Source organism: Pseudophryne corroboree, unplaced genomic scaffold, assembly GCF_028390025.1.
Source record: "Pseudophryne corroboree isolate aPseCor3 unplaced genomic scaffold, aPseCor3.hap2 scaffold_330, whole genome shotgun sequence".
Classification (NCBI taxonomy): domain Eukaryota; kingdom Metazoa; phylum Chordata; class Amphibia; order Anura; family Myobatrachidae; genus Pseudophryne; species Pseudophryne corroboree.
In genome coordinates, this window is record NW_026969985.1 from 589141 (window position 1) to 604957 (window position 15817).

General features: G+C 45.4%; 14 non-coding genes across 14 annotated transcripts; 9 read left to right on the top strand and 5 right to left on the bottom strand.

The window, feature by feature from the left end:
• Positions 1 to 4117: 4117 nt before the first annotated feature.
• Positions 4118 to 4191, top strand: TRNAN-AUU (transfer RNA asparagine (anticodon AUU)). The gene has a single exon. It is a non-coding gene; the product is annotated as a tRNA-Asn (tRNA).
• A 5362-nt stretch (positions 4192 to 9553) lies between these two features.
• On the bottom strand, positions 9554 to 9669 carry LOC135019107 (U5 spliceosomal RNA). Its single transcript, XR_010216706.1, has one exon. It is a non-coding gene; the product is annotated as a U5 spliceosomal RNA (small nuclear RNA).
• A 275-nt stretch (positions 9670 to 9944) lies between these two features.
• LOC135019080 (U5 spliceosomal RNA) lies at positions 9945 to 10060 on the bottom strand. Its single transcript, XR_010216680.1, has one exon. It is a non-coding gene; the product is annotated as a U5 spliceosomal RNA (small nuclear RNA).
• A 274-nt stretch (positions 10061 to 10334) lies between these two features.
• On the bottom strand, positions 10335 to 10450 carry LOC135019064 (U5 spliceosomal RNA). The gene has a single exon (XR_010216665.1). It is a non-coding gene; the product is annotated as a U5 spliceosomal RNA (small nuclear RNA).
• Positions 10451 to 10736: 286 nt separating this feature from the next.
• Positions 10737 to 10852, bottom strand: LOC135019075 (U5 spliceosomal RNA). Its single transcript, XR_010216675.1, has one exon. It is a non-coding gene; the product is annotated as a U5 spliceosomal RNA (small nuclear RNA).
• Positions 10853 to 11122: 270 nt separating this feature from the next.
• On the bottom strand, positions 11123 to 11239 carry LOC135019076 (U5 spliceosomal RNA). The gene has a single exon (XR_010216676.1). It is a non-coding gene; the product is annotated as a U5 spliceosomal RNA (small nuclear RNA).
• Positions 11240 to 11383: 144 nt separating this feature from the next.
• Positions 11384 to 11546, top strand: LOC135019031 (U1 spliceosomal RNA). The gene has a single exon (XR_010216644.1). It is a non-coding gene; the product is annotated as a U1 spliceosomal RNA (small nuclear RNA).
• Positions 11547 to 12217: 671 nt separating this feature from the next.
• On the top strand, positions 12218 to 12381 carry LOC135018779 (U1 spliceosomal RNA). The gene has a single exon (XR_010216413.1). It is a non-coding gene; the product is annotated as a U1 spliceosomal RNA (small nuclear RNA).
• A 152-nt stretch (positions 12382 to 12533) lies between these two features.
• Positions 12534 to 12696, top strand: LOC135019008 (U1 spliceosomal RNA). The gene has a single exon (XR_010216625.1). It is a non-coding gene; the product is annotated as a U1 spliceosomal RNA (small nuclear RNA).
• Positions 12697 to 13367: 671 nt separating this feature from the next.
• On the top strand, positions 13368 to 13531 carry LOC135018885 (U1 spliceosomal RNA). The gene has a single exon (XR_010216516.1). It is a non-coding gene; the product is annotated as a U1 spliceosomal RNA (small nuclear RNA).
• Positions 13532 to 13683: 152 nt separating this feature from the next.
• Positions 13684 to 13846, top strand: LOC135018984 (U1 spliceosomal RNA). Its single transcript, XR_010216604.1, has one exon. It is a non-coding gene; the product is annotated as a U1 spliceosomal RNA (small nuclear RNA).
• Positions 13847 to 14461: 615 nt separating this feature from the next.
• LOC135019109 (U1 spliceosomal RNA) lies at positions 14462 to 14625 on the top strand. Its single transcript, XR_010216708.1, has one exon. It is a non-coding gene; the product is annotated as a U1 spliceosomal RNA (small nuclear RNA).
• A 152-nt stretch (positions 14626 to 14777) lies between these two features.
• On the top strand, positions 14778 to 14940 carry LOC135019006 (U1 spliceosomal RNA). Its single transcript, XR_010216623.1, has one exon. It is a non-coding gene; the product is annotated as a U1 spliceosomal RNA (small nuclear RNA).
• A 671-nt stretch (positions 14941 to 15611) lies between these two features.
• LOC135019017 (U1 spliceosomal RNA) lies at positions 15612 to 15775 on the top strand. Its single transcript, XR_010216632.1, has one exon. It is a non-coding gene; the product is annotated as a U1 spliceosomal RNA (small nuclear RNA).
• The last annotated feature ends 42 nt before the right edge of the window (positions 15776 to 15817 follow it).

Consider the following 15817-nt stretch of genomic DNA (forward strand, 5'->3'; position numbering starts at 1 on the left):
CACGGTATTTGTGTATTTCTTATAGTGTTAAGTATTCTCAGAGCGTCGGTGACGCTCGAACAGCTTTTGAGTTAATAAGGTTATACAGTGTTGCATTTACACCCTATCTCTACACTAAGGTTTTACAGCAAATTACATTGTTTGTGGTTTAGACATAAAGGTTTAACATTGTGAGCGTCGGCGCCGCTCGTGATCTCCTCGTGGTCTCGAGCGTCCGCTACGCTGATAGCGTAGCATTACGGTAGTCGCTCACCTATAAGTGTGCCCGATACCAACAGCGTATTCTCATGAGCGTCTGTATCGCTCGAGCAGCCCGCTCCCGATACAGCGTCCGTTACGCTATAGCGAACCATTACGTTAGTCAGCAGCCAATAGCGTGCCTGCCTGTGATCTCTTGGCCGTGAGCGAACGTGACGCTTGAGCGTCTCGACCACGGCTAAGCGATTGTTACGCAACGAGCGTACCCTTACGGTACTCCATACGCAAATAGCGTACAGTGTTCTTAGACCTCACAAAGGGTTTTAAATAAGATAAATATTTAGCTTTATCAAAGCGCACTGTCAGCAGTGTTCATTCCGGGAGTGGACAACTGGGATGCAGACTTCCTCAGCAGACACGACCTACATCCAGGAGAGTGGGGACTCCATCAGGAAGTCTTCGCACAGATTGCAAGTCGGTGGGGACTGTTCCAGATAGACATGATGGCGTCCCGCCTCAACAAAAAGCTACAGAGGTATTGCACCAGGTAAAGAGACCCTCGGGCAGTAGCTGTAGACGCCCTAGTGACACAGTGGGTGTTCCGGTCGGTCTATGTATTTCCTCCTCTACCTCTCATACCCAAGGTGTTGATAATAGTAAGAAAAAGAGGAGTAAGAACAATTCTCATTGTTCCAGATTGGCCGCGAAGGACCTGGTATCCAGATCTGCAGGAAATGCTCACAGAAGATCCGTGGCCACTTCCTCTAAGACAGGACCTGTTGCAACAGGGGCCCTGTCTGTTCCAAGACTTACCGCGGCTGCGTTTGACGGCATGGCGGTTGAACGCCGGATCCTAGCGGAAAAGGGTATTCCAGATGAGGTCATTCCTACGCTAATAAAGGCTAGGAAGGACGTGACATCTAAACATTATCACTGTATATGGCGAAAATATGTTTCTTTGTGTGAGGCCAGGAATGCTCATACGTAAGAATTCCACCTGGGCCACTTCCTTCACTTCCTACAAACTGGAGTGAATTTGGGCCTAAAATAAGGCTCTATTAAGGTTCAGATTTTGGCCTTATCCATTTTCTTTCAAAAGGAATTGGCCTCTCTTCCTGAAGTAAGTACAAACTTTTGTGAAGGGAGTACTGCATATTCAGCCTCCTTTTGTACCTCCGGTGGTCCCTTGGGACCTTAACGTGGTGTTAAGGTTATGGTTTGAACCACTTAAAATGGTGGAGTTTAAATATCTCACTTGGAAGGTGGTCATGTTATTAGCCTTGGCTTCCGCTAGGTGAGTGTCGGAATTAGCAGCTTTATCACATAAAATCCCCTATCTGGTTTTCCATATGGATAGAGCGGAATTGCAGACCCGTCCTCAATTCCTGCTAAAAGTGGACTCATCCTTTCATATGAACCAACCTATTGTGGTGCCTGTGGCTACGCGTGACTTGGAGGATTCCGAGTCCCTTGATGTGGTCAGGGCTTTGAAAATTTACGTGGCCAGAACGGCTAGAGTCAGAAAAACAGAAGCACTGTTTGTCCTGTATGCAGCCAACAAGATTGGCACCCCTGCTTCAAATCAGACTATTGCTCTCTGGATCTGTAACACGATTCAGCAGGCGCATTCTATGGCGGGATTGCCGTTGCCTAATTCAGTCAAGGCCCATTCCACTAGGAAGGTGGGCTCTTCTTGGGCAGCTGCCCGAGGGGTCTCGGCACTACAGCTGTGCCGAGCTGCTACTTGGTCGGGTTCAAACACCTTTGCAAAGTTCTATAAGTTTGATACCCTGGCTGAGGAGGACCTCCTGTTTGCTCAATCGGTGCTGCAGAGTCATCCGCAGGAGCCCGTTTGGGAGCTTTGGTATAATCCCCATGGTCCTTACGGAGTCCCCAGCATCCTCTAGGACGTAAGAGAAAATAAGATTTTAAACCTACCGGTAAATCTTTTTCTCGTAGTCCGTAGAGGATGCTGGGTGCCCGTCCCAAGTGCGGACTACTTCTGCAAGACTTGTATATAGTTATTGCTTACATAAGGGTTATATGTTAGTTTTCATCGGTCTTGGACTGATGCTATGTTGTTTTCATACTGTTAACTGGGTTGTATATCACAAGTTATACGGTGTGATTGGTGTGGCTGGTATGAATCTTGACCTTGGATTAACAAAAATCATTTCCTCGTACTGTCCGTCTCCTCTGGGCACAGTTTCTCTAACTGAGGTATGGAGGAGGGGCATAGAGGGAGGAGCCAGTGCACACCCAGATCTAAAGTCTTTCTTAAAGTGCCCATGTCTGCTGCGGAGCCCGTCTATCCCCCATGGTCCTTACGGAGTCCCCATCATCCTCTACGGACTACGAGAAAAAAAATTTACCGGTAGGTTTAAAATGTTATTTTTTTCTCTGCAACCCACTGCTAAATTGTGCTTCCTAGCTGTTTTTTATAAAATCACTTAATTAAATCTAACTCTGATTACGTCAGAGAAGGCCAGGTACCCTACACCATAAGAGGGGGTTTGAAATTTTGACTTGTCTACTTAAAGATCACCAAAATCTGATCACAAGGTCAATTACATCCCTGGGTGGGATTGAACCACCAACCTTTTGGTTAATAGCCCATGTAAGTGAAAGAGATCCTGAAGCACTCACTCATCATGGGAAAGTACCAATGTGTTTCTTACAAAAATTCTCCAGATTATTGACTTTTTAAAGTTTTTCTAGGAAACGTTCTAGATAAATGCTTATTAGCCTTTGTCAGTATCTACTTTTGCAAGGTGTCTATGTGGCGCAATCGGTTAGCATGTTTGGCTATTAACCAAAAGGTTGGTGGTTCAATCCCACCCAGGGATGTAATTGACCTTGTAATCAGATTTTGGTGATCTTTAAATAGACAAGTCAAAAATTCAAACCCCCTCTTATGGTGTAGGGTACCTGGCCTTCTCTGATGTAATCAGAGTTAGATTTGATTAAGTGATTTTATAAAAAAACAGCTAGGAAGCACAATTTAGCAGTGGGTTGCAGAGAAAAAAAATTATGCTGGCAGAAAAGTCCAATTTAGTGACGAAACAGCTCTTCATTTTCTGATTTTATGTTTATGCTAACAAATTTGCTCTCTGAAAAGTGTCCACAAAGCCAAGTCTCTGATTAACACCTTTGTAGGGATGGTTTTTCACCTATTACTGAATTAAACTTGCTTCATTGGAAAGGCAGCAAGATGCATCCTCATTTCAATGTCTACTGAAATAATACAGGTTGACACCAGGAAACATAAACGTCACTGCATCCTTGCTGCTTCCTCATGGGGAAGTCTGTTTAATGTGAAAACAAGGTGATATCTAATCAGCACACAGGTAAGGAATTAAGAAAATCTTTCTTTATGGGTGAAGATGTTTCTCACAAAATTGTTGCACCAAAGCATCATTGAAATTCAAGCTGGAAAGATGATTTTAATATATCACTTGTACATTTTGTACTGCTCTTCTGGTGACAATGTAGTTTGTTTTTGTCCATTACCATTTTAATAATAGGGTAAAGAAAATTAAGTGGATTTTTTAAAGAAAACAATACTGTCAATATACTATTAAAACAAATTAAAATGGTAAAAGTTATTGTACTTTAAGTAAAAATAAAAGAGCCAAAATATCAATCCCAGTTTTGGATTACTTTAATTAACAAAAAACAATGCATATAGCAGAGGATAGTTTCAATCTGCCTACCTCTGGGTTATGGGCCCAGCATGCTTCCGTTGCAGTACTCTGCTGCTCATGTAAGTGCAAGAGATCCTGAAGCACTCACTCATCATGGGAAAGTACCAATGTGTTTCTTACAAAAACTCTCCAGATTATTGACTTTTTAAAGTTTTTCTAGGAAACGTTCTAAATGAATGCTTATTAGCCTTTGTCAGTATATACTTTTACGAGGTGTCTCTGTGGTGCAATCGGTTAGCATGTTTGGCTATTAACCAAAAGATTGGTGGTTCAATCCCACCCAGGGATGTAATTGACCTTGTGATCAGATTTTGGTGATCTTTAAGTAGACAAGTCAAAATTTCAAACCCCCTCTTATGGTGTAGGGTACCTGGCCTTCTCTGATGTAATCAGAGTTAGATTTGATTAAGTTATTTTATAAAAAACAGCTAGGAAGCACAATTTAGCAGTGGGTTGCAGAGAAAAAAAAATTATGCTGGCAGAAAAGTCCAATTGAGTGATTAAACAGCTCTTCATTTTCTGACTTTATTTTTATGCTAACAAATTTGCTCTCTGAAAAGTGTCCACAAAGCCAAGTCTCTTATTAACACCTTTGTAGGAATGTTTTTTCACCTATTACTGAATTAAACTTGCTACATTGGAAAGGCAGCAAGATGCATCCTCATTTCAATGTCTACTGAAATAATACAGGTTGACACCAGGAAACATAAACGTTACTGCATCCTTGCTGCTTTCTCATGTGGAAGTCTGTTTAATGTGAAAACAAGGTAATATCTAATCAGCACACAGATAAGGAATTAAGAAAATCTTTCTTTATGGGTGAAGATGTTTCTCACAAAATTGTTGTCCCAATGCATCATTGAAATTCAAGATGGAAGATGATTTTAATATATCACTTGTACATTTTGCATTGCTCTTCTGGTGACAATGTAGTTTGTTTTTGTCAATTACCATTTCAGGAATAGGGTAAAGAATATTAAGTGGATTTTTTAAAGAAAACAATGCTGATAATATACTATTAAAACAAATTAAAATGATAAAAGTTATTGTACTTTAAGTAAAAATAAAAGAGCCAAAATATCAATCCCAGTTTTTGATTACTTTAATTATAAAAAAAAAATGCACATAGCAGAGGATAGTTTCGATTAATCGACCTCTGGGTTATGGGCCCAGCATCCTTCCATTGCACTACTCTGCTGCTCATGGAAGTCCGAGAGATCCTGAAGACTAAATTGATTAAAGGCCTAAAAGTACTGGACTATAAGGAAAGACTTACTAGGCTGAATATGTATACACTAGAAAAGAGGTGCCTAAGAGGAGATATTATTAATATCTTCAAATATGTAAAGATACATAACAAAGAGTTATCAGAGGAATTATTTATTAAAAGAACACGTGGTCACTCGCTGCGACTGGAGGAAAGTTCAGAATGCAATGGAGGAAAGGGTTCTTCACTGTTAGGGCAATCAGGATGTGGAATTCCCTGCCAGGGAAGGTGGTAATGGCGGACTCTGTAATTGGATTTAAAAAAGGAATGGATACATTTCTGAATGAAAAAGCTATCCAAGGTTATAATACTTAAAATATCAACATGGTTAATCCGGGGGTAACATGAGTTATAGTAGCTAACTAGTCATAAAACATTATTCAGCAAGTATGTAGAATCATCACAACTTAAAACAGGTTGAACACGATGGGCAATTTGCCTCTATTCAACCTCAAAAACTATGTTACTATATGTTACTATATTACTGTAGTATACAGAACACCACAATGCAATGAGCAGTGATAGTGAGCACTGATGAGGATACTAGAACTGACACTGAGCAGCAAGATGCAGCACTGGACTATTAGTAATGTACTGTAGTATGCTGAGCACCACAATGCAGCACAAGACAATGAGCAGTGATACTGAGCACTGATGAGGATACTACTGAGAACTGACACTGAGCAGGAGAGACACACTACTAGTATTACTGAGCAGCAATAAGTAACCACTGATACTGAGCACTGATATTGAGATTTCCACTGAGAGAACATAGCCACGTCCTCTCCGCTCTCTCTTCAATGCACGAGTAAAAATGGCGGCAACGCGCAGCTCTATATATAATATCCGAATCTCGCGAGAATCCGACAGCGGGATGATGACATTTTCCCTTGTTCAGGTTTTCCGAGTCAGGCGGGAACAACCGAGCCTGCCTCAGACCAGTGTAAACCACGTGGAGTTCGTGGGGAATTCGGTTCTCGGAGAACCGAACCCGCTCCTCTCTACCTTATACCCATCAATTTTTTTTATTTTCAATCTAAGCCCCTGCAGTTTTCTGTAAGCATCTGCTTCGCTATGATGATCAACAAGTCACAAGGGCAAACACTCAGGGCTTGAGGCATAGATCTTTGGACCAGCTGCTACAAGCATGGCAGAGGTGTCACTATCACTGGTGACCCCCAGAGAGGTGGCGAGGGAGATTGTAATGCAGTGCGTGCAAATAAGCAGCGCAATGGTAAAAAGGAGGCATGATTTCATAGGTAGGGGCGTGGCCTGGTGGCCTGAATCTACATTTTGTTGCTCCGGGTGTCCCGGGGGTTGGGGGCTGCACCCGGGGACTAGTGTGTAAGCGGTGCTGGCTCCTGCACAGTGACAGGGCATGGCCACCCAGTATGACACCTCCCTTTTTTACCATGCTGTAATTGCAGTCGCACTGCAGTTCAGCGTGATCATAAACAATGGTGTAGCCTCCTGCTGGTGCAGACTGTATGTGCGCGCAGGAAGCCGCCACCATTTTTGTGATCACAGCGGCTGAATGTGATGTCATACAGCCGCTGTGACCACGCCCCCTGTGTCTCCTCCATTGCAGACCCCATTTTGAAGCCTTGCCCCCGCACTGCTCCATCCCTGACCTGGAAATGGAGTGTTGCTGACCCCACTCTCCCCCCCTGCCCCGATTGACAGGCAGAGGCGATCGCATGCAGGCACATGCGTATGCTCTTAGCAATTTTTGCAGTTGGATCGCTTATTGTGATTGCAATCCAACCTGAATCAGGCCCTATTACCTATCACAATGCGCTGCGGGCAGTACAAAATTGGGTTAATATAGGAGAAAAACCCCCAGACCTGTGCTCCTTAACTGTACCTGGTGGCTAGTGGAGCGGCTGCCCAGTAATCAGTGTCCACCCCAGTGCGCACACGGCCCACCCCCTACGGCCACGCTCCCCTTAATCAGCGGCCTCGTGATCCGGAAGGGCGGTGTGTGTGTGACTGACCTTAGGAAGAAACCGGAGCCTCCGCTGCAGTGACCCAGCAACCAGGGCACGGGAGTATACAGCGCTGCTGGGAGTGATGAAGCTGCAGTAAAGATGTCTATTAGACCTAGCCTGCTGCAGCCCTTGTAGATTCTCATAAAACAAGTTCTTCTTTTCTTGTCAAAATTAATAGCTAAGAATAGGCTGCCTGAGGCAGGCCCCTGTTAAGTGGCCTGCTACTGAAGGCACCAACTACAAACTGAGCTCCCTGTTCATGGAAGCGGGGTTATAGAGGAGGATGCGCTGAGCATCTTGGGAACAGTCAAAAGCTTTGAGCCGGTTGGTGCCTCAGATCAAGATCCTACTCTACACCCCAATGTGAATCCTTGTGGAGTCCAGTGTACCCCACAGAAGAAATTAATGTGTCACACCCATTGGCAGCAACCTTAGAATAGCTGCTGACGGGCACAATTGAGAAAGGAAGGGGGGGGGGGCATTTGAATCCAGCAAATAGATGCAATTCAAATATGTAATTTGTACCTTCCTATTTTAAAATATAATGGATGAACCTCACCGTGTGAGAACAATCTTCATGATCAAGAGATCTAATATGTAAAATAAGTATGAGTTGGGATAGGGCTGGGGAGGGTGGCAGCTCGGGCAGCCCCTCCCCCGTCAAGTTAAGGAGATTCAACTGAGGAAGCACAAGGGAACTCTCGTCTGGGGACAACAACTGCAGGGAGACCACATCTTTTCAGATGAACATGGGAGGGCGGAAGGCTGCCTAATACTGAAGCACCATCAAATATCAAACCATATCCAACAACTAGTACAAGCATTCCTGGGGGAAGGTCTGCAGCAGACGGATTTGCATACGGTGATGTCATCCAAGCAGTGGGCCAAAGTTGGCTGGAACCCTCATCTGCATATAAAAAGAGAAAAGGGGCATGCAGGGCATGGCGGCCTTTTGCAGTGCTTGGATGACCCCTAGTTCGCATTAAACACCCCCACCCTCCTTTGGTGTGGGGCTCATGTTGGCCATGCCCCATCCCCTGAAGCATTCATGCTGATTTCTTGCAGCAGCTGGGCACTGTAACAGCTCCAGAGCTGCTCTGTAAGGCAAGTAAAAGGGTGTGGGCCCTGCAGCACCACCTGTAGTTCGCATTGTGCGTTGGAAGGCACAAAGTAAGCAGACGGGAGGAGAAGTCAGGATAGTACACAAGGGCATCCTTTTCTCTTAGTCCGTAAAGGATGCTGGGGTCACATTAAGAACCATGGGGTATAGACGGGATCCGCAAGAGACATGGGCACTTTAAGACTTTCAAAGGGTGTGAACTGGCTCCTCCCTCTATGCCCCTCCTCCAGACTCCAGTTATAGGAACTGTGCCCATGGAGACGGACATTTCGAGGAAAGGATTTATTGTTAAACTAAGGTGAGCATCTTACCAGCTCACACCTTAAGCATGCCACAGAACGTGGCATTCAACAGAACACAAGCCAACGGCATGAACAATTGCAGCAAAAAGCTGACCAGAACCGTAACACAACATGTGTATAACCACAAGTAATAACTGCAGACACAGTATGGACTGGGACGGGTGCCCAGCATCCTCTACGTACTAAGAGAAAAGGATTTACCGGTAGGTATTAAAATCCTATTTTCTCATACGACCTAGAGGATGCTGGGGTCACATTAAGAACCATGGGGTTATACCAAAGCTCTTGAACGGGTGGGAGAGTGCGTACGACTCTGCAGCACCGAATGACCCAACTTGAGGTTATCATCAGCCAAGGTATCAAACTTGTAAAACTTAGCAAAAGTGTTTACTAAATAGCTGCTCGGCAAAGTTGCAATGCTGAGACTCCCCGACCAGCTGCCCAGGATGAACCCACCTTTCTAGTAGAATGGGTCTTCACCTAATTCAGTAACGGCAATCCTGCCGTGGAATGAGCATGCTGAATCTTACCACAGATTCAGCGCATAATGGTCTGCATGGAAGCAGGACACCCAATCCTGTTGGGAGCATACAAGACAAACAGAGCCTCTGTTTTCCTAATCTGAACCGTTCTGGTGACATAAATTTTCAAAGTTCTGACCACAGCCAGAGACTTTGACTCAACGAAGGTGTCAGTGGCCAAAGGCACCATGTGGAAAGATGAACCACCTTTGGCAGAAATTGTTGACGTGTCCTCAATTCTGCTCTATCTTCATGAAAGATCAAATAAAGGCTCTTGTGATACTGCATGGTTTGTACTGTTTTCCATGTGCTCCCAGATCTTTCAAGCAAGTAGCATGGTCAAGAAAGTTCTGTTTGAAAAGAAACAAACATTTACTGTCATTGTTATGCAAATAAACTTACATTAAAGCTAACAAGAAAGCCCACTCGTTCTGTCTTTAAACTGATAAAAGAAACCCCAATAATATGGGGCATGCAAAAATTGAGATAAAACTCAGTTTTGCTCCTCTCCACGGAAATCTTTAATAAAAGGCGAAATATTTGTTAGTTCTGAAGAGAAACCAGAGCATGACCAAGATTCCACCTGTCGCCTGAGTGCCATGCCAGCAGTTCTCATTCAGCTCAAAGTGAGCACCCAATTTGAATGAAAGAAAGCAGATTTCTCACCAGGCTTCCCCTTGCTATAAACATGGTTTGTACTCTTTTCCATGTGCTCCCAGATCTTTCAAACAATTAGTGTGGTCAAGAAAGTTCTGTTTGAAAAGAAACAAACATTTACTGTCATTTCTATGCAAATGAGCTTACATTAAAGAACACTCGTTCTATCTTTAAACCGATAAAATAAAACCCCAATAAGATGGGGCATGCAAAAATTGAGATAAAACTCAGTTTTGCTCCTCTCCACGGAAATCTTTAGTAAAAGGCGAAAGATTTGTTCGTTCTGAAGAGAAACCACAGCATGACCAAGATTCTACCTGTCGCCTGAGTGCCATGCCAGCAGTCCTCATTCAGCTCAAAGTGAGCACCCAATTTGAAAGAAAGAAAACAGATTTCTCACCAGGCTTCCCCTTGCTATAAACATGGTTTGTACTCTTTTCCATGTGCTCCCAGATCTTTCAAGCAATTAGTATAGTCAAGAAAGTTCTGTTTGAAAAGAAACAAACATTTACTGTCATTTCTATGCAAATGAGCTTACATTAAAGCACACTCGTTCTATCTTTAAACTGATAAAAGAAACCCCAATAAGACGGGGCATGCAAAAATTGAGATAAAACTCAGTTTTGCTCCTCTCCACGGAAATCTTTAGTAAAAGGCGAAAGATTTGTTCGTTCTGAAGAGAAACCAGAGCATGACCAAGATTCCACCTGTTGCCTGAGTGCCATGCCAGCAGTCCTCATTCAGCTCAAAGTGAGCACCCAATTTGAAAGAAAGAAAGCAGATTTCTCTCCAGGCTTCCCCTTGCTATAAGCATGGTTTGTACTCTTTTCCATGTGCTCCCAGATCTTTCAAGCAATTAGTATGGTCAAGAAAGTTCTGCTTGAAAAGAAACAAACATTTATTGTCATTGTTATGCAAATAAACTTACATTAAAGCTAACAAGAAAGCACACTCGTTCTGTCTTTAATCCGATAAAAGAAACCCCAATAATATGGGGCATGCAAAAATTGAGATAAAACTCAGTTTTGCTCCTCTCCACGGAAATCTTTAGTAAAAGGCGAAAGATTTGTTCGTTCTGCAGAGAAACCAGAGCATGACCAAGATTCCACCTGTCGCCTGAGTGCCGTGCCAGCAGTCCTCATTCAGATCAAAGTGAGCGCCCAATTTGAAAGAAAGCAGATTTCTCACCTGTCTTCTCCTTGCTATAAGCATGGTTTGTACTGTATTCCATGTGCTCCCAGATCTTTCAAGCAAGTAGCATGGTCAAGAAAGTTCTGTTTGAAAAGAAACAAACATTTACTGTCATTTCTATGCAAATGAGCTTACATTAAAGCACACTCATTCTATCTTTAAACCGATAAAAGAAACCCCAAAAAGATGAGGCATGCAAAAATTGAGATAAAAACTCGGTTTTGCTCCTCTCCACGGAAATCTTTAGTAAAAGGCGAAAGATTTGTTCGTTCTGAAGAGAAACCAGAGCATGACCAAGATTTTTATCTGAAAATATGTGTTCTCCCTGCAGTTGTTGTCCCCAGATGAGAGTTCCCTTGTGCTGCCTCAGTTGAATCTCCTTTACTTGACAGGGGGATGCTCGAGCAGCGACCCTCCCCAGCTCTAGCCCAACTCCTACTTACCTGCCAGGTGAGATACTATGATCATGAAGGTGCTTCTCCCAGGGCAAGGCTCACCCATTGCACTCTGGGTGTGCTGCTTCTGCGTTTTCCCCAAATGTGGGAAACTTGACTGCATAATTTGTGTTTCCCCTGGTCGGCTCTCGTATAATTCAGATCTCTTTGTCTCAGGTCTCTCTCCAGCCTAGTTTGCTGTCTGTTTCCACTTCTCTTTTCTTGAGCCGCTCCCTTCTATGCCCTTGCGCACTATCCTGACTTCTCCCGTCTGCTTACTTCGTGCCTTCCAACGCACAATGCAAACTACAGGTAGTGCTGCAGGGCCCACACCCTTTTACTTGCCTTACAGAGCGTCTCTGGAGCAGTTACAGTGCCCAGCTGCTGCAAGAAATCAGCTTGAATGCTTCAGGGGCTGGGGCATAGCCAACATGAGCCCCACACCGAAGGAGGGTGGAGGTGTGTAATGCGAACTAGGGGTCATCCAAGCGCCGCAAAAGGCCGCCATGCCCTGCACGCCCCTTGTCTCTTTTCATATGCAGACGAGGGTTGAAGCCAACTTTGACCCACTGTTTGGATGACATCACCATATGCAAATCCATCTGCTGCAGGCCTTCCCCCAGGAATGCTTGCACTAGTTGTTGCATTTGGTTTGTTGTTTGGGGGTGCTTCAGTATTAGGCAGCCTTCTGCCCTCCCATGTTCATCTGAAAATATGTGTTCTCCCTGCAGTTGTTGTCCCCAGATGAGAGTTCCCTTGTGCTGCCTCAGTTGAATCTCCTTTACTTGACAGAGATGTGCCTGAGCAGCGGCCCTCCCCAGCCCTATCCCAAATCATACTTATTTTGCATAGGCGATACCATGGTCATGAAGATTGTTCTCCCAGGGTGAGGTTCATTCATTGCATTCTGGGTATGCTGACCCCTGTGATTTCCCCAAATGTGGGAAACTCGACTGCATTATTTGTGGTAGTGGGGGACTGTGTTTGTGCTTTCCTCTGGTCAGCTCTGGTAAAAATCAGATTTCTTTATATCAGATCTTCCTCTAGCCTTGTTCTTCTTTCGAGAGTTCCCTTGTGCTGCCTCAGTTGGATCTCTTTCACTTGAGAGGGGGGTGCCCGAGCAGCGACCCTCCCCAGCTCTAGCCCAACTCCTACTTACCTGCCAGGTGAGATACTATGATCATGAAGGTGCTTCTCCCAGGGCAAGGCTCACCCATTGCACTCTGGTTGTGCTGCCCCTGCGATTTCCCCAAATGTGGGAAACTTGACTGCATAATTTGTGTTTCCCTTGGTCATCTCTCGTATAATTCAGATCTCTTTGTCTCAGGTCTCTCTCCAGCCTAGTTTGCTGTCTGTTTCCACTTCTCTTTTCTTGAGCCGCTCCCTTCTATGCCCTTGCGCACTATCCTGACTTCTCCCGTCTGCTTACTTCGTGCCTTCCAACGCACAATGCAAACTACAGGTAGTGCTGCAGGGCCCACACCCTTTTACTTGCCTTACAGAGCAGCTCTGGAGCAGTTACAGTGCCCAGCTGCTGCAAGAAATCAGCTTGAATGCTTCAGGGGCTGGGGCATAGCCAACATGAGCCCCACACCGAAGGAGGGTGGAGGTGTGTAATGCGAACTAGGGGTCATCCAAGCGCCGCAAAAGGCCGCCATGCCCTGCACGCCCCTTTTCTCTTTTCATATGCAGACGAGGGTTGAAGCCAACTTTGACCCACTGCTTGGATGGCATCACCATATGCAAATCCATCTGCTGCAGGCCTTCCCCCAGGAATGCTTGCACTAGTTGTTGCATTTGGTTTGTTGTTTGGGGGTGCTTCAGTATTAGGCAGCCTTCTGCCCTCCCATGTTCATCTGAAAATATGTGTTCTCCCTGCAGTTGTTGTCCCCAGATGAGAGTTCCCTTGTGCTGCCTCAGTTGAATCTCCTTTACTTGAAAGAGATGTGCCTGAGCAGCGGCCCTCCCCAGCCCTATCCCAAATCATACTTATTTTGCATAGGAGAGACCATGGTCATGAAGATTATTCTCCCAGTGTGAGGTTCATTTATTGCATTCTGGGTATGCTGACCCCTGTGATTTCCCCAAATGTGGGAAACTCGACAGCATTATTTGTGGTAGTGGGGGACTGTGTTTGTGTTTTCCTCTGGTCAGCTCTGGTAAAAGTCAGATTTCTTTGTTTCAGATCTTCCTCTAGCCTTGTTCTTCTTTCGAGAATTCCCTTGTGCTGCCTCAGTTGGATCTCCTTCACTTGACAGGGGGGTACCCGAGCAGCGACCCTCCCCAGCTCTAGCCCAACTCCTACTTACCTGCCAGGTGAGATACTATGATCACGTAGGTGCTTCTCCCAGGGCAAGGCTCACCCATTGCACTCTGGGTGTGCTGCTCCTGCGATTTCCCCAAATGTGGGAAACTTGACTGCATAATTTGTGTTTCCCCTGGTCGGCTCTCGTATAATTCAGATCTCTTTGTCTCAGGTCTCTCTCCAGCCTAGTTTGCTGTCTGTTTCCACTTCTCTTTTCTTAAGTGCCTTCCAATGCACAATGCAAACTACAGGTAGTGCTGCAGGGCCCACACCCTTTTACTTGCCGTACAGAGCAGCTCTGGAGCTGTTACAGTGCCCAGCTGCTGCAAGAAATCAGCTTGAATGCTTCAGGGGCTGGGGCATAGCAAACATGAGCCCCACACCGAAGGAGGGTGGGGATGTTTAATGCGAACTAAGGGTCATCCAAGCGCCGCAAAAGGCCGCCATGCCCTGCATACCCCTTTTCTCTTTTCATATGCAGATGAGGGTTCCAGCCAACTTTGGCCCACTGCTTGGATGACATCACCGTATGCAAATCCGTCTTCTGCAGAACTTCCCCCAGGAATGCTTGTACTAGTTGTTGCATTTGGTTTGTTGTTTGGGGGTGCTTCAGTATTAGGCAGCCTTCTGCCCTCCCATGTTCATCTGAAAATATGTGTTCTCCCTGCAGTTGTTGTCCCCAGATGGGAGTTCCCTTGTGCTGCCTCAGTTGAATCTCCTTTACTTGACAGAGATGTGCCTGAGCAGCGGCCCTCCCCAGCCCTATCCCAAATCATACTTATTTTGCATAGGAGATACCATGGTCATGAAGATTGTTCTCCGAGGGTGAGGTTCATTCATTGCATTTTGGGTATGCTGACCCCTGTGATTTCCCCAAATGTGGGAAACTCGACTGCATTATTTGTGGTAGTGGGGGACTGTGTTTGTGCTTTCCTCTGGTCAGCTCTGGTAAAAATCAGATTTCTTTATATCAGATCTTCCTCTAGCCTTGTTCTTCTTTCGAGAGTTCCCTTGTGCTGCCTCAGTTGGATCTCTTTCACTTGAGAGGGGGGTGCCCGAGCAGCGACCCTCCCCAGCTCTAGCCCAACTCCTACTTACCTGCCAGGTGAGATACTATGATCATGAAGGTGCTTCTCCCAGGGTAAGGCTCACCCATTGCACTCTGGTTGTGCTGCCCCTGCGATTTCCCCAAATGTGGGAAACTTGACTGCATAATTTGTGTTTCCCTTGGTCATCTCTCGTATAATTCAGATCTCTTTGTCTCAGGTCTCTCTCCAGCCTAGTTTGCTGTCTGTTTCCACTTCTCTTTTCTTGAGCCCCTGCCTTCTATGCCCTTGTGCACTCTCCTGACTTCTCCTGTCTGCTTACTTTGTGCCTTCCAACGCACAATGCGAACTACAGGTAGTGCTGCAGGGCCCACACCCTTTTACTTGCCTTACAGAGCAGCTCTGGAGCTGTTACAGTGCCCAGCTGCTGCAAGAAATCAGCTTGAATACTTCAGGGGCTGGGGCATAGCCAACATGAGCCCCACACCGAAGGAGAATGGAGGTGTTTAATGCGAACTAGGGGTCATCCAAGCACCGCAAAAGGCCGCCATGCCCTGCATAACCCTTTTCTCTTTTCATATGCAGATGAGGGTTCCAGCCAACTTTGGCCCACTGCTTGGATGACATCACCGTATGCAAATCCGTCTTCTGCAGACCTTCTCCCAGGAATGCTTTTACTAGTTGTTGCATTTGGTTTGTTGTTTGGGGGTGCTTCAGTATTAGGCAGCCTTCTGCCCTCCCATGTTCATCTGAAAATATGTGTTCTCCCTGCAGTTGTTGTCCCCAGATGAGAGTTCCCTTGTGCTGCCTCAGTTGAATCTCCTTTACTTGACAGAGATGTGCCTGAGCAGCGGCCCTCCCCAGCCCTATCCCAAATCATACTTATTTTGCATAGGAGATACCATGGTCATGAAGATTGTTCTCCCAGGGTTAGGTTCATTCATTGCATTCTGGGTATGCTGACCCCTGTGATTTCCCCAAATGTGGGAAACTCAACTGCATTATTTGTGGTAGTGGGGGACTGTGTTTGTGCTTTCCTCTGGTCAGCTCTGGTAAAAGTCAGATTTCTTTGTCTCAGATCTTC